Here is a 24,324-nt window from a genome sequence, read left to right on the forward strand (position 1 = left end):
TGCTAGATTACAAAGTCAAAATAATTAAAAATACAGGTTTTAGAGTGTTTTACATACACGTGTTGGCATTCATATGGATGGTTCCAGGTCATGGTACAACGTTTCATGTTATTCTCTATTTAAAATTACCCTACATCTCAAGCTAAAATCCAACATACACCTTTCTTAGGAAAGGAAGCAGAATCTGGTCCTGGATCTCTATTTACCAAAATTTTACTACATTGGTGGGAGAGATAAATTTACTACATATGGTTCTAAAAACAAAAGTTAAAATAACTTCTCAAAGCATGTAACTGAATTCTAACGAACAGCTTCCAAACTAAGACAATCTAAATCATTAATAATAGATTTCATCTGCTTTTCTATTTAAAAAAATGGCATGGTGTTACAGAAGTAGAAATTTAAAATCATCAAGTCTGTGGACTGCAACTCCAAGAACAGAAGAGTTCTATCTATAAAAAAATCTTTTAAATCTAAACTATTAAGGATTCCAAAAGTTTTTCAAAGGAATATAAGTTAGTGGTTTATAATTATGGCTTTAATAAAATGACTCATACCATTGACTCATCAACTTTCTTTTCATGTAACCTCACAATCCATGAAATGACAGGTATTGAAATAGCCACTAGGCCAATTTTAAACTCCTTAAATTACATACATAAATTAGAAAAGTGACTCAAGATTGGATTAGCAGGCCACAAATATAACCGATGAAATAAATGATGGAGGAAGAGCTGTTTTGTTATAAATATTTCATTCCATGATCTTTTTTACATGAGAGCCCAGAAGAATCATTAAAATTTTAATATCATAACTAATTATCTTTTCTTTGCAATATCTTTATCACTTTATATTAAATTTTAAAAGGAGAAAATATCCTAAGGTTTAATTAACAGTTTTAAATCATAGGAATTAACTAATTTTATCTATGAACAGTAAGAAACATTTAGTAGAAAAATGACAATATATAATTTTTTAGTTCAATGTGAAAGGGACATTACTAATAAGAACGATTTTGATGATGTTTAATTTTTAATGCACCTCTGATATCTGTTTACATAAATATAAACTGGTTCATCTTATTTAAATTTGTTGGCCATGAAATTTTGCTTTAATATGTTTATATGATAATTAAAAACAATTTGTCATATCCACATAGTTTCTGCATGATTGGCATTAAAGCTTTTACTGCCGGTATTTAATGAGAGTTTTGGATTAGCTATGTCAGAAGTACTTTCCAATTAAACAACAAAACATGAGTTGACTGTAGCAGAATGAACTTCGTTAAAATACTTAAGATTTTGCTTTCCAAAGCGTTATCTGAAAACTCATATAATTTAACAAGTTTAGCTCTAGCAAAAGGAGAAAGGAATATGAAGCTGAAAAGAACTTCCTTACCCTTTGCTAGTTAAGGACATCCTCCCTTCCAGGTGCACCTTAGTTTCAGCTTCCTTGAAACGTTCACGCCTTCTCCTCTATGCTCCTCATGCACAGTGTTTCCTCAAAAGAGAGTATTTTTTTTTCCCAGTACCTCGCGGAATTTCATTAAATTCATCTTGGTGTCACAGTCCTCTGCTGAGGGAGACAATTTCAGGAAGGAAGGGGTCACCATCCTGCCGCTTGGGCCCCCTACGCTCTTCGGGAGTGGATTCTCCTCAAAGTCGGTGCCAAGTCTTCGGCTCTCAGTACTGGAGTAAAGTTCCGAGCTGCGTGGCGGGTGCGCAAGACACGCGCGGAGGGATTCCGGCGCATGTGCTGAGGTCGCGGGTGCGCAGCTTGTGGCGGCAGAATTCAATATTGGAAGAAAAAAAAGGAAAAAGGAAAGGTACTAAGAATGCAGCCTAGACTATTGTATCCATTGGTTTGCAGACGTTACCTGATTTAATTAGCCCACTGAGAAAAAAGTATTTTCTTGTAGGTCTATTTATTCTCAAATTCTTAAGCGCTATTTTAAAAAATGACATACTTTTCTAGTTCTATAATAAGCTTAAGCGGCCTTCCACTTATTCCTTCATCTAGAAGTCACTTAGAGAGGCCTTATTTCAAAGTATGCATTTTTACAAGATACTTAATGATTCGAGAAACGGAAGCTTATTCAGTGTGACTGTAGATTTGCAATCCAGAAAAGGCAAACCGCCTTAAGCTACAGGTCCTTTGAGGGTGTGGTGTGGTTGTATCTCTGCAAACGTGATACCCCAGCCCAGTGCAAGCAGTGAATTCACTGGCTTGAGGATGGGGTGAGGTTCTTGTGGATGTTCGTTGTGGAGGAGCTAAGTCTCTGTTTTCTGTAAATTAGGAATTTACAAGAAATCAGCCTCTCAGTTATTAAGATTTCTTCTGAAGGTGATGCCTTAGAGCCTCCATCTCATAGCGTCTGGTTCCATTTCTTAGGCTGAAATCCCTTCACTCTGAGCAAGAGCAGCATTTACAGAGATAGAGAATTATTTGTTTTCATTTGCTGATGTGGATTCCCAGGGAAGAACAGATTCTTCTCGGGCCTAGAATGTTATTTCAACACTGAAATTATAGGTAAAAAACGTACTTGAGGCCTGCCTGATTCACTGGATTAGACAATAGCATAAAATGTTCTCCCAAAGTGTCTTCTGAATGTACAACTGTAAAAATAATTTCTCTCTCTTCCATTTAGTGATGCACTTCAACAACTTGAGGGTGCTTAGCACCGCCCCCCCCTTTCTCTCACCACTCCAAGAATAATAATAATGATAATGATCAAGGGCACTATGGGGCCACAGTACTGGGGGGTAGATGGCTTAGGTACAAGTGAAGATTCATTCCTTCTGAATTCACAGAATGAGCTCATTTTGGATTCTGCCCATTTTTTCCTTCTGACTGCCACCACTGCAAGCTAGGGAAGTGAGCCTTGCTCCTGTGTTGCCTGGGATGTGGAAGTGACACCTGTCTGTATTCCCTCTGGTAAACCTTTTTCGAACACTGTCCTTTATAGCTGGTAAGATAATAATAATAATGTGAACATTTTAAATTTCTAAGTTATTCACATGCATCATTTTAGTCAAGCCTCATTAGATAATAATATTATCTCACTTAAAAATGATAGTAAATATGAATTTGTATGAAATATTTACTAGAGGCTAGGAACTTTCTAAGAACTTTACATGTTAATTGAATGTATCTTTGAAATAATTCTAGTATTATTTTAGTCTCAATTCTAGCTTTCATAAAGCAGCATTTCATAGTGGTCATGAAAAATGTGGACTCTGGACCCAGACAGGTTTCAAAATAGGCTTTAAGTCACAAGTTATGGGACCTTGGGAAAATTGTTAAGATGCCTTGTGTTTAGTTTTGTTCATCTGTGAAATGAGGGCAAAAACGAATTCATCATTCCACTGCTTCATGCATTTAATGAGTGAATATCTAGAGTGCTTTAAATAATTGTTGCCATACAATAAGCACTCAGTAAGTATTATATATTACGTATAAAAGAAGAAACTGAAGATCAGGAGGGTAAACAACTTTTTTAAGGTCAAACAGGTAACAAAATTGGCCTTGGAATCCAAATCTCTCCATCTTCAAAGTGACGATGGCAACTACTAATCTGTGCTATTTTGTGGTTCTAAGACTTTTCCTGCTCTGAGACAGCCTGGGGTTGAATGAATGCACCAACTTTGTTTTGACATTAGGAAGAAATCCTTCTTTTTCCCTGAGGTCAGAATCAGGGTATGGGCTTTGGGGAAAGAGACCAATGACTCAAGCTAGAGCGTTAAAAAGAATCATCAGAGCCCACACACTGTCCATCCTCCACCCCAGACTGACTCAGTAAGGATAAGAGCTTTACACTGGAGTTCAGGGTGAAAACACTTTGTGTAATTTGAAATAGTAATTCCAAATACCCTTGTGCATATCGCTCTTTGACATCCAGCTTGGCAGTTACTTAGGAATTTAGAACCCTGTTAAATCTTCTCTTTCTGCTGATACAGAAAGTCATATATGATTATAACAGTAATATAATGAGCCCATTAGAAAATATAAATTGTGTGGGTTGGGAATCAATTCAAGTGTATTGAAAAAAAAAAAAGACAAAAAAAGTAACTAAAAAAACAAAAAAAAAGGAAAGAAAGAACAAGACAAAGAAAAATGGACAAGACAATGAAAATATTTCTATAGAACGTAGAGAAACGTGGATTGGGACTATCATTTATTAAATGAAACCTATGTTCCATCAAACTGAACTATTTTTCATTTCTTAAATAATTCACACACATCCATATTTACTACTACAACACATTTGTCCAGCTTGGAATCATCTTCCTTCTTATGTACAGGCATCTAGTCATCATTCATGACTACTAGTCTAAGCTCCTTGAGGGTGTCAACTGTTTTACTTTCCAGGTATTCTTAATACCTAACACATAACTGGCAAATAGAAGAAGCATAATGATCATTTATTGAATGAATGCTTAGTTCAAGTACCATTTCATCTGTGAATAGTGTTCTTGAACTTCGAATTAAAATGAACTTTTTCTCTGACAGTTTAGAAGCCCTCCCAGACTCCAGAAGGCTGAAGCCAAGAGGATCCTAAGGAGGTAAGTTATAGGCAAGAATGTGTACTGAGGGCAACTGAAAATTGGACAGATTGAGGCATGTTTGGAAAGTTTGGGTGTCTACTCGCCATGCCTTAGCTCAGAGACCTTCTGGCTCTTCCTTGAACCCCATATTAACTCTGATTGACTGCTGGACTCTTCTGTGAGATAAAAAGAATGTTTCCACCCTCCATGATGTGGTTCATTCGTTTTTAAACCAAGGTTCTCAGCCGCACCCTTTGGATCTTTCAGGAAGACAGGCAGAGCATTGCTTGAAAAGGATATTGAGCTGAAATGGTCTGAAATAAGAAAAGGTTGTCCACAGTGGGTTTTTAGGTAGATGGGGTCTGTTGCAATCCTTCTGTAGAGGATGTGGATTTGGGGGGACTTCCCTGGCTTTGACCATCCAGAAGGTAAAATCAAATTGAAGACAGGGTCTGATCCCTCCAGGATCAGAGCCCAGGTTTCTGTACCTGGTACGCCATGGTTCTCACCCACAGTGTGCTAAGTACTCCTGGAGGTGCCTACAGTGTGCTCAGTACCCCCCTAGGTGGATAACGTGAGCCTGCTGGGATTTGCTTCTGTGGTTCCATGTATATGTTTGATGCAAAAAGAAGCAAAAGTGATTAGAAAATTTTTAAAAAGTGATGGGCCAATCCAATCCCTGACTCCTCCCAGATTTCCAGGAGCAGGAAACCACTCTTCATTTGCAGGATTTCAGGGGCTCTTTTCTCGGTTCTTTGAAAATCTCCATTTCTGAAAATGTCCACATGCTTTGGATTTTGAATCTGGTTTTCTGGGATGAGACTGAATCTCTGTGACCCAGAGATTCAGTGGACTAATGGATTACCGAGGGTGGGGATGGGGAGGGGTGGGTGGGGCCAGAAAAAAAAAAATGAACTTTTTCTCTACTGTTTTTTTTTTTTTCCATCTTTTCATTTAGTTCCATTATAAACATAGTTCGGAGTTCCTGTCATGGCACAGTGGTTAACAAATCCAACTAGGAACCATGAGGTTACGGGTTTGATTCCTGACCTCGCTCAGTGGGTTAAGGATCTGGTGTTGCCATGAGCTGTGGTGTAGGTCACAGACATGGCTCGGATCCCATGTTGCTGTGGCTCTGGCATAGGCCAGCGGCTAGAGCTCATTCGACCCCTAGCCTGGGAATCTCCATCTGCTTCAGCGGTTGCACCCCTAGAAAAGACAAACAGACCAAAAAAACCCATAGTGTTCTATGTGACTAATTTTTAGTTGGAGCTCAAGGAGGAGTTTGAACAGACATAACTACTTAATCATCACCCAGAGACAAGATACAGAATATTTTCATTACCCCATAAATTTCTCTTGAGACCCATCCCAGTCTTTGTGTTGTCCAGGGCAGCTATTAAAGTTATCACAATTGATTACTTCTGCCCGGTCTCGAACTTAATATAACTGAAATAATAGACTAGTTTCCCTTTTGTCTAGGCTTTTTTTTTTTTTTTTTCACCTACTATGACATCTGTGAGATTTATCCATGTATATCTAAGGTAGCAAATATTACCATGTTCCAAAGTGACTGTACCTATTTACACTCCTTCCAGAAAGAGGGAATGTTCCAGTTTCTCCAAAAGCTTGGCAGCACTTGGTATTATTTGTCTTTTTAATTTTCACAATTTGGGTGGGTATATGCTGTATTATTGTGGCTTAATTTGGACATGTCTGATGATTAATATTCAGGGCCCTTTTTCATTTTCTTATTTTCTCAAATACCCTTTCTCGTGAAGTGAATTCAGCTGTGTGTGTGTGTTTTTAATATGATGATTTATCTTTCTTATTGATTTGTAGTAGTTCCTTATGTATTCCTGATAGATTCGTCAGACGTTTGTAGACATTTTTTATGTCGTGTATTTTGGTCTTTCTTCTATCCATAGTGTCATTTTATGAAAAGAAATTTGGTGAGTTTTCTAAAGTCAAAATTACTCTTTGTCTTCCTTATATGGTTAGTGCTTTTTCTTTATTCTACTTAGGAAATATGTGTCTATAGTAATGTAAGAGAGACGATATCCTATGTTTTCTTCTCAAAGTTTGTTATTGATTTACTTTTTTCACTTAGGACCATGATTCATCTTGAATTGATTTTTGTGTATGATGTGAGGTAGAGGTCAAAGTCTATTTTTCCATATGGCTAACCAATTGCTCCAACACCATTTCCCCAACTGAATTGCAGAATCTTACCACATTTTTCTTCTGCTGCTGCCATAGCAAGTTTTTACCCTTTACTTTTTTTTTTTTTTTTCTTAATTTACAGGAGGTCATAGTGGAACAGACAGTTGCATTCAGTCCTTTCATCATTCATTTACTGGCTGCATGATTTTAAACAAAATAATTTACTCTCTTGGCCAGCAGTTTCTTTTGCTAAAAATGAAGGCTTATGACTGTAATGCATGACTTCTAACCACCTTCCAGCTTTTTTTTGTTTTGTTTTTCTATATGACCTTCAATAACAAGTTGATGGTGTATGAATACATTAAGATATGAAATTTCAGAATAGAAGGGTTTAAAGTCTCACCTTGGTTTAAATAGCACAAGTTCCAGTTATTCATTTAAATCCTTTGGGCCTGGATATGCTTCATAATTTAAAGTCATCAAGTTTTATAAGGTTAATTTGATGCATATATTGTGTATTGTATAATTCTCACAGAGGGGTTGGCACTCTGCAGTGTAATGAAACCTTAATATATATGCAATGAAAAATATGAAAGGAGGTAAACACAATAAATAGTGATATTCATTTGGGAAATGTGCTATTTAAAAATAGTTTCAAAATATTTTTGATTTTCATACTTTTGGATTGCAGCATTGTGGATAAGGGATTGTGTACCTGTAGCATAGTAGATTTGAGATACTTTTAACAAAACAATGTCATTAATGATATTAATTCTGGGCAAAATCTTAGCTAATTTTCTCCATATTTTACAGTGAAAATTTGTTATAGTTTTCTCTTTGCCTATTGATATGTGCATTAGCAAAAGCAGAATGAAGCTATAAAAATATCTAACTATATGTATATATATAAAATGAACTTTAAAATGAATAATGTAAATTGAAATAGTAATAATGAAATCATAATGTAAATATTAGGTGTGAAATGCATATCCGATTCAGATGTGAATATCAATAATGTTGTGGTATTTATAGTCATGCATATATTTAAAAATCTATGCCCATTTCAGACATAAAATGGTTAATAGTTTCCAAGACCATGATTTTTTTCCCTCTCTTATTTAAAATGTCCCCTCATAGTTCTTCCCTGTTCGCCATGCAGCTGCTACTCCCCTGTGCTTACCTAATCAGTTACATTCCTCCAAGACAAATACCTGTACATGAGGTCCTTTCCTGTCCAGCTTTGGAAAAGGATATAGTCATGTTTAATTACTCTTAAACTTTGGACATAACAAGGATCTAGCCATTACTACTAACTAGCAACTGTTATTTTAGATAGAAAAGAAATAAAACAACTTTTAAAAACCGCTTAAAGCAACGCCAAATAGTTATGCCACGAGCCACACGGGAAAAAAATAATTAAAAACAAAAACAAAAAAAAAAAAACTGCTTAAAGCCCTTCCCAGTGGAGCACTGGGGAATGAATTATAACAAGCCCAGGAGCCAACACTATGGGCTCTAAGTAGTCCCCACTATGGTGTTCGCAGCAGATTAAAAATTCCATTGATATTTTAGTTTGATTAATCCAAGTTCTTTTCTCTTTTGTTATGGTTGCTATGAAAGTAAGTTAGGTAGCACTAAATAAATAAATGTTTCACTCTTTATAGCATGTTGATGACATAAAAGCAAGTTAGCCTCCATAAGATCAGAACATAAAATCTAGTTGAAGATGTTAGAGAAAAAGAATCTTATCAGTCATGGTATGAACCAGAGTAAGAATAATTATTTAATATCTGAAGTCTTAAAATAATTATACATTCAAAAGTATTAGTTGTGAAATATGTAGACCTGACTGTTACTAAATGAAAAACATTTTGTTCCCAAAAATGTCTTAATTTAGAGAAATAAAAAATAAACATTAAACACTAGAGTACACTTAATTTTACTTAAAAAACCAAACCAAAACAAAAACTTAAATAGTGAGGCAAGCATTAAGTTTATCCCTTTTAGAAAAAGAACTCTTTAAGTCAAAAGAAAAAGGAAATTTAAACATTTATATGACTTCTCTAGAAATGCAGTATACCTACCTGAATATGATTAGAAATCCAAATATTATTTTAAAATTAAAATACATCTTGAAAAATAAATTAAGCATATTTATTTCCATGATTAAAATAAAAGAAGGTAAGGTAATATACGTATTAAAATAGGAAAGTCACAAGTTGAGGGCTATAATTTATTAACTGCCCCAGACTGTATCAAACAACCTTTCAATAAATTCCACTCCATGTAAGAAAGAATAAGTGAAAAACAATTTCTTATGTAGCAGAGTTGACTATATGAACGGTTTCCTTAGACTCAAGGGTGCTACACACTAAAATGGATTGTTATTCTTGAAAATATTATTGGACATATTCTCACATGTCTGAGATAATGTAGCCCTGACTGAAAGAAGAAACAAACTACATTTCTTAGGATCCTTCTAATTCTAGAGGACTGTGATTCCATTTAGCCTCCAAGTTTTTATACTTAAGCATGATACCAAAGCCACATCTGAAAATCTGGATGTGTAAATCAGAGTAAATAAATCAGAGTAAGTAGTAGAACCTGACAGTCTTTGATTTAGCGCCCAGATATAGTTGGTACAACACTTAGAACACTGATGTCATCAGTAAAATGTGATTGGATGTAAAAATATACTTAGTGTAAATCACTGTTTATATGTGAATCTCCTAAAAGTAATGTTTCACAATCAACTAACTCATCATGAAATTTTTCAGAATAAATAAGAATAGAAAATTTGCTGTATACCTCTCCTCAAACAAGGGAGATAAAATATGTTTAATGCAAGTTGGATCTCTTCCTTTAACCTTAGAGATTTTTATAATATGACATCTTTTCTGAAGATAGATTGATTATAACTTATGACTTTGAGGTCTTAGGCCAGTCTGTGATATTATTGCCAGTCCGAGGAAAATTGTCTTTTGAATGACATCCAATCTAACCTTCAACACCTAATCGTTTAGAGGCCTGGAAAGCATAGAGATCAGATATGAAGAATACTTGGATTATATATGCTATTCTTTCAACTTCTTAGAAAATCAAATCTATGCTTTAAGATTGATTTCTTCACTCTATTAAAGAACTGAAGGTTCTAGGCTTTACTTTCATGTCTCCATGTGCAGTTTTATAACAAAAACACAGCAAGAATTATAAAATTTAGAAAAGCATTATGGATGATATATAGCTATTATTCTAAGTCTATTTAGTACAGTAAGAAAAATCTGTTTTTGAAAGGTAGAATCATTGCTGTTTATAGAATGAAAATATATTTTTGTATTTTAATTGGTCTTTAAAAATATCTGCAAAATTGAAGATATACAACCTTCTATCCAGGCACTTGATTTAAAAATAATTATTAAAGTATCACTTCAGAGAATAGGTTTTCTCACTCACATATGTATGTGATGATAGCAGATGGAGAAATGTCTAATGAAACCATTGATTAAGACCAACCCCAAGGTTATTTGAATTATTATTTTAATGTGACTACTTCTACCGGAAATCCAAAAGTTTCTGTCTCCTCATGTTTTCCTTGAAAAGAAGATGCTATTTTAATAGAAATATGCATAAGCCCTTTATAATGATATACATTATTTCCTACACAAACGGAATGATAGAATTCTAACTAGTATTTTGTTTTACACTTACTTTCAATGCTAGTTTAGCAATAAATGTTGCCAAACAATGCTATTTTTATTGCCTAAAACATCGCCTACACTACTGCATGGATCTTTTTTAAAAATGGAAACATCTAAAGGGTTTGCTTTCTTACTTTAAAAAATATTAAAATTCCCCTGATGGCTTTCTTCTTTATGTCTTGCTTTATTGCTTTATTTGAAACAAGTGGCATGCTATAAGGCACACAATTATCTTCAATGAATAATGAAAGATCATGAAGATAAACTGCAACTGTATCAATAAGAATTGGTAACTAGTACAGGAATCTGAATCATGCCCAGAGCAATATTTAAGATTGAATTGACACAGTGGGAAGAAAATCCAAAGCAAGAAAATCAAATCTGAATTCTGGTTAAATACTGTCAAGGAAATATAATTAAAAACAAAATCATCTTGCAACCCAGAGATCCTCTCCATGAAGTTTGTAGAGAAGGAAAACCCTTCTATTACTGAATAAACATTATACCAGAATGTAATGAGCATCTCAGATCATCATCTGAGAAGTTGCAAAGGCAAAAAGAAATCTCATTGTTTTACATAGCCAAGCAGATAGAACCCATTATATCAAGCTTTTTAAGATAAACAATAACTAGCCCTTAACTAAGAGGAATTGACTGCAAATTAGTCACACATACTAACTTTACCTGATAATTGGATTGACTATCTGTGTTAGTTTATTAGTTTTATCTGGAAGAATAACTAACTTCTCACTTTTATGACAAGAGATAGCTTGCATCTCAGGAGTAAGGTGGCCACCAAGAATTTAGGCTCCTACTCTCACAGAAGCTGAGAGATAGGAATGCTTTTTCTCCCTGGATGCTAGCATTTCAAAGAGATGGCTTGCAGGTTGTGGAGAAAAACTTTCCTGGGTCATAAAGCTGACAAAAGGCCAACTGACTGAAGGCCTATTTAGTCTTCAAAAGGATTTATAAACATTCCAAAGAGGCAAGAAAGTACTGCAATTACAAGTTTTCTAGGTAAATGCTCCAAGAAAAAGGGGAAGAAAATCTCTTCCCTCATTTTTAACAGGAAGAATTAAGCCTCTTATTTTAATTTATATTTGTCCTTACAATACAAACTACTAAGGTTTATCTGAAATAAATCATAGGATAGAACCTCAGATTTTATTCAAATCATAAAATTAAAAATTCGAAGTAAGTGCACTATTTCCTTTAATTCTTTAATATGTGTAAATATTAAATTATATCTTTCTACAAAGGATGCTATGAAGGTCAGTAGAATTTGTCTTCCTAAAATATGCCTTTTGGGTATAAGGATTTTTTTTTTGGTTGATTTTTTTTTAGAAAGAGCAGACATAGGAAAAGCTCTGAAAACTGAGAAGTTACCCTTTTGTGAAAGATATTTACAATTATAAGGGAAATATTTGTAAGGGTGTCTCCTCCTCTATTGAGAAGAGAAGGTACACTAAACCTCTAGAAACTCTATCAATGGAAAAACCAACAAACTAAATCTGCATAAAAAACTTACCCTTGGAATTCCCCTGTTGCTCAGTGGGTTAAGAAACCAACTAATATCCATGATGATGCAGGCAGGTTCAATTCCTGGCTTTGCCCAGTGGATTAAGGGTCTGGCTTTGCTGCATCCAGCTGCAGCACAGATCACATATGCAGCTTGGATCTTGCTTTGCTGTGGCTTGGATCCAGCTTTACTGTGGCTGTGGTGTAGGCCAGCAGCTGCAGCTCTGATTCAACTCTTAGCTCAGGAACTTCCATATGCTTCAGGTGTGGTCATAAGAAGAAAAACAAACAAAAATTAAAACCCTACCTTTGTTTAGTGTGCTTTTCCTGATAGACACCCCCCCAACATCTTTTATCTTTAGTTGAACTTACTATTTAAAGAGATGTGTCTCCTATTAACCTTCTTTTATTATGTGGGGCAGTGAGTATGTCTCAGCCAAGAAAGTAGCCAAGAACATTTTTTTAACAATTAACCAAAAAAAACATTGCTCAGCAGCCAGTTTCGAGGATTAAGTCATAACTTCCTGGAGTTGCCCAATAACAGTGCACTCTGAAAATGAATTCAGGATGAAAAACACAATGAGGCAATCCGTGCTTTGAATAAACAGGCCCTGAGATAGTTAGATGCATATCTGGGAAGAATTTCAGTGACCCCAGATTCCTACATATTCCCATACTTAGCCAAGCACTAAAATCATTAATTTGAGATATTTGTTTTTTGTGATAAGCAATAATCTTTTACCAAGATGTATGCAAGCATTCTCCAGCCAAAAAATTACGTATAAAAAAGGGCCTCTCTCCTGACTCTTCAGAGCATGTCCTGAGAGCTAACTGAATAGCTGTCTCCCAGGCTATACTCCTCAGTGAGATGCTGAATAAAAACTTAAACTAAAAACTCTTATGTTCTGTGTTTTTCTTCAGGTCAACAGGTAGAAGAAAATTATTTTTTATCTTCCCCACTATTCTTATTTTTAATCACTGGCAAAATTATTCTTTTTTTTTTTTTTTTTTTTTTGTCATTTTGTCTTTTTACCTGCCTGCCTACACCACAGGATCTGAGCCACATCTGCTACCTATACCACAGCTAACAACACTGCCAGAACCTTAACCCACTGAGTGAGGCCAAGGGTCAAACCCGAGTCCTCATGAATGCTCGTTGGGTTCCTTAAGTGCTGAGCCATGACAGAAACTCCCAAAATTATTCTTAAATTACATACCTAAATGCAGATTCAAGGATCTTTTGTGATTTATGCATTTTCCATTGCCACATTCAAGAAAACCTATTTTTTTATTTTTTTTTATTACTCAAATGAATTTATCTGTAGTTGTATAATGATTGTAACAATCTGATTTCACAGGATTCCATCGCACAGCCCAAGCACATCCCCCCATCCCCCAAACAGTATCCTCCAGAGACCGTAAGTTTTTCAATGTCTGTGAGTCAGCATCTGTTCTGCAAAGAAGTTCAGTCTGTCCTTTTTTCAGATTCCACATGTCAGTGAAAGCATTTGATATTGGTGTCTCATTGTATGGCTGACTTCACTCAGCATGATAATTTCTAGGTCCATCCATGTTGCTAAAAATGCTGGTATTTCGTTCCTTTTATGGCTGAGTAATATTCCATTGTGTATGTGTACCACCTCTTCTTGATCCACTCCTCTTTCAATGGACATTTGAGGTTGTTTCCATGTCTTGGCTATTGCAAATAGTGCTGCAGTTGGAGTACGTGTTTCTTTGTGAGTCATGGTTTTCTCTGGATAGATGCCCAGGAGTGGGATTGCTAGATCAAATGGTAGTTCTATTTTCAGTTTTCTGAGGAATTTCCATACTGTTTTCCACAGTGGTTGCACCAAATTACAATCCCACCAACAGTGTACTAGTGTTCCTTTTTCTCCACACCTGTCCAGCACTTATTGTTTGTAGACGTTTGGATGATGGCCATTCTGGCTGGTGTAAGGTGGTACCTCAGAGAGGTTTTGATTTGCATTTCTCTAATAATGAGTGATGTTGAACATCTTTTCATGTGTTTTTTGGCCATCTGTATGTCTTCTTTGGAGAACTGTCTGTTTAGATCTTCTGCCCATTTTTTGATGGGGTTGTTTGCTTTTTCGTATGGAGCTGCAGAAAGTGTTTATAAATTTTGGAGATTAAGCCCTTGTCAGTCGATTCACTAGCAAAGATTTTCTCCCATTCTGTGGGCTGTCTTTTCGTTTTTAGGGTTTCCTCTGCTGTGCAGAAACTTTGACGTTTGATTAGGTCCCATTTGTTTATTTTTGTTGTTGTTGTCAATACTCTGAGAGGATGTTGCTGTCGTTTATGTCAGAGAGTGTTTGGCCTATGTTTTCCTCTGGGAGTTTGATAGTGTCTGGTCTTATATCTAGGTCTTTAATCCATTTGGAGTTTATTTTTGTGTGTGGTGTTAGGGGGGTATTCTAATTTCATTCTTTTCCATGTGGCTGTCCAGTTTTCCCAGCACCACTTATTGAACAAGCTGTCCTTTCTCCGTTGTATATCCTTGCCTCCTTTGTCATAGATTGGTTGGCTGTAGGTGTGTGGGTTTAATTCTGGGCTTTCTATCCTGTTCCACTGATCTATATTTCTGTCTTTGTGCCAGTACCATATGGTTTTGATGACTGTTGCTTTGTAGTATAGACTGAAGTCCAGGAGCCTGATTCCCCCAGCTCCATTTTTCTTTTTCAGGATGTTTTTGTTTATTCTGGGTCTTTTGTGCTTCCAAACTTTAAAATATTTTGTTTGAGTTCTGTGAAAAATGTCCTTGGTAATTTGATAGGGATTGCATTGAATCAAGAAATTGCCTTGGGTGGTATAGTCATTTTGATAATATTAACTCTTCCAATCTATGAGATGGTATATCTTTCCATCTATTTGTGTCATCTTTGATTTATTTCATCAGTGTCTTAGAGTTTTCAGAGTACAGGTCTTTTGTTTCTTTAGGTAGGTTTACTCCTAGGTATTTTATTCTTTTGGACGTGATGGTAAACGGGATTGCTTCCCTAATTTCTCTTTCTGCTCTTTCATTGTTAATGTATAGAAATGCCGTTGATTTCTGTATACTAATTTTGTAGCCTGTGACTTTGCCAAATTCATGGATGAGCTCTAACAGTTTTCTGGTAGAGTCTTTAGGATTGTCTAGGTATAGTATCATGTCATGTGCAAAGAGTGATAGTTTTAATTCTTCCTTTCCAATTTGGATTCCTTTTATTTCTTTTATTTCTCTGACTGCCGTGGCTGGGACTTCCAAAACTATGTTGAAGAGTAGTGGTGAGAGTGGACATCCTTGTCTTGTTCCTGATCTCAGGGGGAATTCTTTCAGCTTTTAACCATTGAGAATTATGTTAGCTCTGAGTTTTTCATATATGGCCTTTATTAGGAGTTATGGAAAGAAAGAAGCCAGTGTTTGAAAATTCTAATTTTTGAGATGTGAGATTAGTTCCAGTTTATCTGGGGTGGAAACTAATGAGATTTCAGGGATCCTGGACTAAATAGGAGTCTCAGCATTGGATTTTTCCCATTTTAGTGTGTTTGCTGATCAAACACAGGGTAAACTTTCAATAACTAATGAGATCTCAGGAAATATTAGATATTGACAAGTTACTTCCATTTATCTTATTAATAAAATTGTAAATCCAGATATTTAGCTGACTCTCCTACAGGTTAGACCATGACTACTAACCACATTTTTAACTGACCAGTGATTCCCTGTTATAGCACACAGCATATTCATAAAATCCCACTCCTAATAATATATCTTTATCTTTACAAATCCTTCATATACCCTAAAATGGAATCACAAGTTTAAAGCTTTAATATGATTAAAATAAATCTGTAGAGATGACAACTATCCTTGTGTCTTCTGATAGAATTGTCCAAGAATTTCAACATATTTTTCCTTTTCTTAGAACTTCCACATTAGCCAAAACTCAATTCCCAGAATTTCTCTCCAGAATATTCTTTTTCAGTTTTTATAACTTGTAATGAATTCAGAAACCATAGCCTCTTAATGCATTTGCAGACTGCCCAGCATGCTTTGACTTTTTAGGTTATTTAATATTATGTTATCATATATGCATATATATGTAGTATATATGGGCATGTGAGTATTTATATAAAGTATCACTAGGAAGTTCCCATTGTGGCTCAGTGGTTAATGAATCTGACTAGGTTGTGGGTTTGCTCCCTGGCCTTGCTCAGGGTTAAGGATCCCGTGTTGCCGTGGCTGTGGTATAGGCTGGCAGCTACAGCTGTGATAGGACCCCTAGCCTGGGAACCTCCATATGCTGTGGGTGTGGCCCTAGAAAAGACAAAAAAAAAAAAAGAAATAATAAAATAAAATGACATAAAATATCACTAAACATAACAGAATAACATGTTATTTATTTGGATAAGAAAAATTCTGAAAGCATAAAAGAAAAGATGGGGAAACGAGAAAATTAAAAGTGTTCAATGCAACATTATTCCTCAAAGTCTTGTAATAGTGCACCAGTGGGCCATAGCTGGTCACAGTGCCTAAGTGAGGGCATAATATGGATTTGCTGAAAGTGCTTTACTTTGAAATGGAGGCTCTGCAATTCCAGATTATTGATGATATAGTTTGTAACATTATTTTTATTCAACCATGACCACTGGAAAATTAAAACAACTTTGATCACTTTGGAAATTCTAGGCTTGGCTTTTCATTTGTAACTATCAATTATTTAAAGAATAGTTTAAAATGGCTCTTGGAGCCCTTTTTTGGGGGGAAAAATTACAGTAATTTAGGTAGCAAATGTGAATGATCTCAAGTTTTTCATTCCATATGGAATAAAAATGCTTTATAAAACAGTCACATTGCCATCTACTGACAGCTTTTTGTAAAAGAACCAGTATTTTCTCATTAGCCTAACTGCCTGACCATGCACTTTAATGATCTATTGCTTGACATGTGGCAGTATAAAAAAGGGGTAAAACAGTGTAGCCATTGCTCAGTGCATCTACTTGAAATAATCTCACCATTCATAGAAGAGGTTTCAAGCTATTCAATGTTTCACTTTTATATACTGCAATTAGATACCTTTATTAATGGCATTATTGCATAGTATTTCATAGCTGGTAAGACTGTTTTCAGGAAAGTGCCTACAGAGTAGATGTTAATAAATCTGCCCTGCATGTATAGTACATAGGGGCTTGTTAATAGGATTTTCATAATAACAGCATTTATCTCACAGCACATTTTATAATACCAATCACTATGTAACAGCGGTGTTATTATATTATGTGAAAAATGGGATTTGTGTTAAGGATATGTATTATAACCTGAAACACACAAGTACAGTGGTAGCTGAAGCACCTGTGCATTAAGCCATTTTCATCCCTCTCCTTTTTTTGCCTTTGCCAGAGTTGATATAAGAAAACATCCAGTGCTATAGTAAGTAGATCAAGGGTTTATGTACCAATGAACTACAGCTCTGGAGGGTAGCATCCTGATATACAGTGACTCCGATTCTATAGATAGCGAGAATCAATTCATCCCAGTTAGTAGAAATCATCATCAAATGGAATTTATTCCCCAACTTATTTCCACAGAATCATGTTACGAATTTATCTTTCTGCCACGTTCCAAGATATGGAGTTTCTCTCCAAATTAAAATTTAATTTTAAAGTATTATTTTTCACAAGGGAAAGGCCATGAGAACTTTCATCAATTTTTCAGATAAACACATGTTATATATATATTTTAAAACTTAAATACAAAAGAAAAAAGTGCAAATTTTTGGCTAAACCCATTGTACCTTGCAAAATAATCAATACACAAAACTTGAGCTCTGAGCCCCACACATATGATAATAACCAAGTAGCTCAGTTGCTCATAATCCTCACCAACCTACAGAAAGAACAAATGCTCAGCCTAAAATTGCTTAGAATAGCTTAACTATAGGTAAAATCAATCAGGGGACATATTATTAGCCTGTTGTTTTACATATTCTTTGCCTAAAATAAATCAAAGAATGGAGTATACAATATTGTAGAATTGAAAGCCAGACACTATTCAAGTAGGGCACACCATTGCATATTTTGTCATGACTGGCTCTCCCAAGATTTATTGTGAAACACAGTGAACTAAAAGTACTTTGAATGGAGACCCAAGAAAACATAACATTCTGCTCTCAGTACTCCAGGTCATTTTGAATAGGGAATCATTCAAGAAGAGATGAAAGGCCTAGATTGCCATGTCACCTTTCAATTGGTCCTAAGTCAATGTTAAAGATTCTTGCTACATTTCGTTATTGCAAAATAGAACATTTCCAAGTGATAATTCGGTTACAGCCAATAGATAGAGCAACATAATTGAAAGATATTTAGGTTTTCTTTCTTCTCCTTGAACCACATTTAAAACACTGCAGAGACACGTACATAGAAAATGGAACATTTTCATTGATAGAACTATTATTTCATTTTGTAGAAACTTGATAATGAAATATTTATACTTGAACTGTAGATTTCTCTTCATATTGCTTGCTTTATGTTATAAACTTGTGTATCATAAAAAACATTATTTCAAATTTTATATGATTTTAACCATAAGTATAAAGTCAAATCAAACTAGAAATGTCATGAGAGACAGTCTTGGGATGACAAAAGTTTGAACTGCTATGTGTGTGTGGCGGGGGGGGTTGCTCTTGATTGGGCAGAAAGCAGCCTGTGAGAATAAACAACGGGGGGAATCTCTGGCAGTTCTGCTACAGTTTCTCCCATACAGTGATTGTGGGGCGGAGCTCTGGCTCCTATGAACACCTAGAACTCCAATACAGGTATAAATAAGAATACAAGAATATATACAAGAGCAAAATCAGAACAGCAAAGACGCCCTGACAAAAGAGGGCTGGCAAAAAGAAATTAAGAATAATTTTAGACAGCCACTTTCCTACACCATCTCCAAATGCCCAAATCTTGAATAAAATCTATAGTAGGGATTATTCCAATGCTGATTCTTCTCGGAAGATAAAAGGTGAAGACACTTACCTTAGGTTTTGTTTAATGGGGTTGGTCATTGCTAATGGTTTATCGGTTGCTGGGATTTTCTACTCTGGGACTCACTCATCTATCCACTTCCCTCCAAATCCCTTAAGCACACAGGAGTTGACATTTAAAGCCTGGCTTTCCTCCATAAGCACTAGAAAATGAATTCACACATACAAAGAACAAAACACTTGAGAAACACACCTACTGATCCTGTTAGAAACAAAGAATTAGAACATATTTTCAAGATTTAAAATTAGCCAAATGATAAACTAAAACATAAAAGGGAAGGTATTAAGATGAAACAGGAGGAAGTTCCTATTGCTCAGTGGTAACAAGCCCTACTAGTATCCATGGGGATGTGGGTGCGATTCCCTGGCCTCTCTCAGTGGGTAAGGATCCAGCATTGCCATGAGCTGTGGTGTAGGATGGCAGCTTTACCTCTAATCAGACCCCTAGCCTGGGAACTTCCACATGCCATAGGTGCGACCCTAAAAAGCAAGCAAGCAAGAATGGGTAATAAGAAAACATGTGAAATAAACAGAAATATATATATATATGTTATATATAATATTAAAATAAAAATAAATGGAATTTAGGACCATATGGCTATGAATGAGGAATCTATTAGCAAACTGGGTGATCAAGAAAATTTCTCAGGGAAAGAAATAATAACACAAAAAACTAAAAGACTAAGATAGGAATGCTAGGGACAATGCTGATGTCTGGAAAATAAGATTTAAGAAATAAAGACGAAAAGTAGTAGTAGATATATGAGTTAAAAATGGATATCGATTTTACAGATTTTTTCTTTTTTTTTTTTACAGAAGAAGTCTCAGATTAAAAGGCCCCTCAGAGTGCTTAAAAGGAATGATAAAGAAAAACCCTACTCCTACTTCATAGGCAAATTAGAGAATATCAGGGAGGGAGGAAGGCTTAAAAGGAAAACTGAGTAATGAAGGAACATCAGAGCATGAATGACATCAGAGCCACAAGCAGGTTGTCAGGAATTAGAACTTATAATTGTGGAAAGAAAAGTTATTGAAAACATACAAATAAGGCCAAGAGAGTCCAGAAAAAAATATTTATCAAACTCACTCAAGGATTATTTCAGCATCTAGGGGAATGTATTTTGTCTGTCATTAGGCTGTGGAAGTTACACATTAACTTGTTATTGTCTGGTAAAGATGTAAATAATGTGCATTAGAGAAGATAACCTCCAATTTTTTGTTTTTATCATTCTGTTGGTCATCAACCAGTTCTAATCTTTTAAATTCATATATATTCCTGGTTCCTTAAAACACTCTTTGAAACAGCTATACACTTTTATTCATGCAACTGTTAAGAAGCTAAGAAATTTTTGACAAGCATGCACTTGATATCTGTATGTCAGTAAATATTTTAACTTGAGAAAATACAATTTATTATTCTAGAACCTAGAAGTAATATTTTGTAAGAAAATATATTTACAAATTATTTGTATGTCTATATCCTCTATATCCCAGAATGTTTTTTTTTTTAATAACTATCTTTAAGATCTCTGACTCAGGAATGAGAAGGATAAGTATTTAGGTGTAGCTGTGTGATCTAGGTAGGGTAAATCGGGTAATGTCATTAAACTTCAATTTTCTGAACTGAAAATTGGGTTTTGTGAAATTATAAAAATTAAATAAAAATAATCCATATAGAACATTTACCACAATACACTGCTGAATAAGCTGAATAAGCACAAAATAAATGTTAGCTATTATAATTTTCACTCTTAAGACATTCCAAAAGAAATATGTATGTTAGCCTAAAGATCATTTATGTAACAACATGGTCTTGGAAGGCACATCCTTGGGAGGCAGAGAGAAAGCACAAAGTTATGGAAATTTCTGTGGCATATTTATATAACTTTTGCTGCATTATGCATCCTTTAGTATCTAATGAAAATAACACTGACTGAATTATTTCTTTATATTTGAACATTTTGCTATCATTCAGTTAATGATCTGCTAGCCACCAAAGGAACATGATGTTACACTTTGCTATTTCTTTCTTTTTTAAACTATAGTTAATTTACAATGTAGTGTTAGTTTTAAGTGTACAGCAAAGTAATCCATTATACATATACATATGTACTTTTTCAGATTATTCTCCATTATAGGTTATTACAACATATTGAGTATAGTTCCCCATACTATACAGTAGGTCCCTGTTGTTAACCTATTATGTTTATACTAGTGTGTATATGTTAATCCCAAACTTCTAATTTATCTCTCCTTCTCCCCCACCATCTGCTTTGGTAACCAAAATTTTGTTTTATATGTCTATGAGTATATTTCCATTTTGTAAGTAACTTCATTTGTATCATTTTTTTAAGATTCCACATATAAGTGATATCATATACTTGTTTTCATGTGACTTATTTCATTTAATATGATAATCTCTAGGTCCATCCAGTTTGATGAAAATGGCATTAGTTCATTCTTTTTTATGACTGAGTAATACTCCATTGTATATACATACAAATCTTCTTTATCCATTCATTTGTTGATGGACATTTATGTTGTTTCTATGTCTTGGCTATTGTAAATAGTGCTGCAATGAGCATTGGCCTGCATGTATAATTTTGAATTAAAGTTTTCTTCAGTTATATGCCCAGGATTGGGATTGCGGGATCATATGATAACTTTACTTTCAGTTTTTTAAGGAACCTCTACACTGTTCTCCACAGCCACTGCAATGTTACTTTGCAATTTTCTATCCAAGTTTAAATGAATTGACATACACCTGTCCTAGAACAAAGTTTTCATTACTTTGGTTTTCAAATTAGAAATTTAGGAAGTTTAAAGTTTATTCCTTACAGTAAAGAGAAAATCAAGTTTTAATAAAATGCAAATGGGGATTGTATCTCAAAAAAAAAAGCGGGGGGGGAGTTAAAAGATTGCTTCATTTTTGGACATTTATCACACACTTATTAATGTGAAGAGTAGTATCATGTAGGCCTAAAGAAAAAGATTCACTCTACATGTTTTTATTTTCTGAAGAATATTTGAACACTTCACTTCTTAGGTATCACAACTGTTGTGTGTCTATTCAAATGGATTCAAGACATTTGGCTTAGGAGTTCCCCTTGCGGCTCAGCAGTAATGAACCCAGCTAGTATCCATGAGGATGCAGACTGGATCCTTGGCCTCATCAGTGAGTTGAGGATCTGGCATTGCCAGGAGCTGTGGTATAGGTCACAGACACCACTCAGATCTGGTGTGGCTGTGGCTGTAGGGTAGGCCAGCAGATACAGCTCCACTTCAACCTCAAGCCTGGGAATTTCCATATGCCATTGGTGTGGCCCTAAGGGAAAAAAAAAGACATTTAGCTTAAAATTCGTGTAATAAAAACTGTTAAATAATTTCACCATTGACACTTCTAACAACTATTTCAATACTGAGGCTACAGTGCAAATAGTACAACATATAACAGTGACTAGGATATGAAGTTACTAAGCAAAATTCATGTTTCATGTTTGGTTTTTCTTCCAGAATGGACCAGTATAAAATCCTACTGGCTAAAAATTAAATCATTAATAAAATAAAAAAGGACCTCAGAGCAGAGAATGGGATGTAGTCACCTTTATAGACAGATAGATGTATAGCTGGTCTAATCATGTATAGATATATAGATGTATGTACGTATGTATGTATACATGTATAGATGTATATGTATGTATACAGGTATAGATGTATAGATGTCTAGTTGGTCATGAATAGATACAAGTTAGACACCATAAGATAATCAGCTGAGGTTGTTAGTCTTTTCAAGTATGTCCTATACAGTTACCTCATAATGCAAAAGGCTCTTTGGATGGTGATTAAATGTTAAATAAAAGTCAGAGGAGAAGTAATGTTCCCTTTGCTCTAAAGAATTTTTTGGCATATTAGTATAAAACATTGGTAAGCAGAATGAGCCATGTTTCAGAGTCAGCAACAAGACAAAACTCTCTCTTCAGCAAAGTATCAGTCAACAAATTATCTCTTCACTTCTGCCACCACCTGTAAATGGTGGCCATATTTGGCTAATTATTAACCAACCATACACATGGCAACTATTAAAGTAGCAGAGAGGGTAAACTGTTTCCAACTGCAGTCAATCCTAAAAGACCATTTTTTGGAAGGTCATACTTGCTCTACATTCTATTTCAATGATTTTTATTATTGTATTTGAATTATAATTCATTTGCATGTCCTCTTTTGTTAAAATGAATTTCAGATTCTAGATAGGAAAAATGAAATTGCTTGCTGTGAAAAAAAGAAATCTTTAGTATTTAATTGGATATATAATGATAATATCTGTAAAACTAATAGCAAAATCCAAATATGCTTTATTGAAAAGTTCTTTAGCACTCTCTCTTATCATCTCTCATTTTCTCTGATGTACTAGACCTAAATTGCCACTTACAATGTGTGATGAACATACAGAAACTTACATGTTGCCTTTTGTTTTATCTAGGAGCAAGTAGATTGTACAAATAAGCTTGATTGCTCTGTGATAGAAAATGTGACCATCTGTAACAATTCATATTGTGAACTTATTACATAGATAATTATTATGATTAGTGTTACAATTCAGCAATCAGAAATCTGTACAGGATCCAAAGGAACACAGCAGGATAATCCTCCATCTAAGTGGGCTCAGGAAAAATGCAATTTATTTGACACACTCCACAAGAGAGGCAGAATCAATTGGACATATAGCGTAATCATTTTTCTCTCCCTCAGTAGCTTGGCAAAGAAGCCAGCATCATGCATGGAAGGGAGCTTCCCATACAGAACTGTGGTTATTGCATCTGCATAGGAACAGAGCCACCGTTGGGTACACCCAAGATCTTACTGGAGTTCCCTTTATCCCCACAGGACAAGTTTCTCTAAAGACACACTCCATACTTTACATAGAGCTACCTTTATGTCTATCACTTTGGAAACTAAACCTCCCTATCTCTCTATTTCAGTTCAAATGCAGGCATTACATTGAGATTGGACTATGCATTTTACAAAAATCCATTCCCCTTCCTCAAAGTTTTTGTGTTATATGAACTATTCTTTGAAAAACTGGTGAATCTTAATGTGAGAAATATAAACTTATTCACATGTTTTCTAGCACCCAATGGTTTTCTGAGTTTGAAAGATACTGTAACTTTTTATTACCATGCTGATAAAATCTAGAATTGTTCAATTTTTAAAAAGCTGTTGTATGTCTCTAGTTAATCCACATCTGCTACATCAAATAATATATGACAGAAGGGAACTTGGTGGGAGGTGGAGAGGGAGAAGGCAAAGGAGTCCTAAAGACATGCAGGTGGAAAGTTGTTATCCTAAACATCTGGACCTATTTACTAGGTAGTT

The sequence above is a fragment of the Sus scrofa genome, chromosome 8 (genome assembly GCF_054392235.1).
Source record: "Sus scrofa isolate SSC_HxYL_T2T_F1_AM1 chromosome 8, Sscrofa_HxYL_maternal_Yorkshire_Landrace_v2.0, whole genome shotgun sequence".
NCBI lineage: Eukaryota > Metazoa > Chordata > Mammalia > Artiodactyla > Suidae > Sus > Sus scrofa.